This window comes from Nematolebias whitei, chromosome 6 (assembly GCF_014905685.2).
Source record: "Nematolebias whitei isolate Nwh7 chromosome 6, NemWhi1, whole genome shotgun sequence".
Taxonomy (NCBI): domain Eukaryota; kingdom Metazoa; phylum Chordata; class Actinopteri; order Cyprinodontiformes; family Rivulidae; genus Nematolebias; species Nematolebias whitei.
Window position 1 is genome coordinate 18,488,335 of NC_056503.1, and position 622 is coordinate 18,488,956.

Consider the following 622-nt stretch of genomic DNA (forward strand, 5'->3'; position numbering starts at 1 on the left):
CCCTTAAAATGATACATTCTCTCAGTTTAAACTTTTGATCTGTGATTTGTGTTCTATTCTGAATAAAATATTAGATGTTGGCACCTCCACATCATTGCATTCAGTTTTTATTCACAATTTGTTTAGTGTCCCAACTTTTTTGGAATCCGGTTTGTAAGATTTTGAATTCTTTTCTGGATTTGACAGGGAGCCAATGGAGAGAAGCTAAAACTGGAGAAATATGATCTCTTCCACTAACTCCAGTTAAGACTCTGGCAGCAGCATTTTGGATCAACTGAAGACGTTTTAAAGAAGTATTTGGACACCCAGATAATAAACCATTGCAATAGTCCAGTCTAGACATGACAAATGCATCGACCAGTTTTTCTGCATCATTTTTAGAAAAGATGATTTTAATTTTAGCGATATTACGCAGGTGGAAGAAGGCGGTTCTAGTAACGTTTTTAATGTGGGGGATAAAAGACATGTCCTGATCAAAAATAAACACCAAGATTTTTGACATTAGAAAAAACACATCTTTTCCTATGGGTAGATGACCTAAATTGTGTTTTGATGAAAACAAATGTGACCAAAATATGTCATGCAAGTGTTTATGAGAAAGTACATTTGCATATACTAGCAA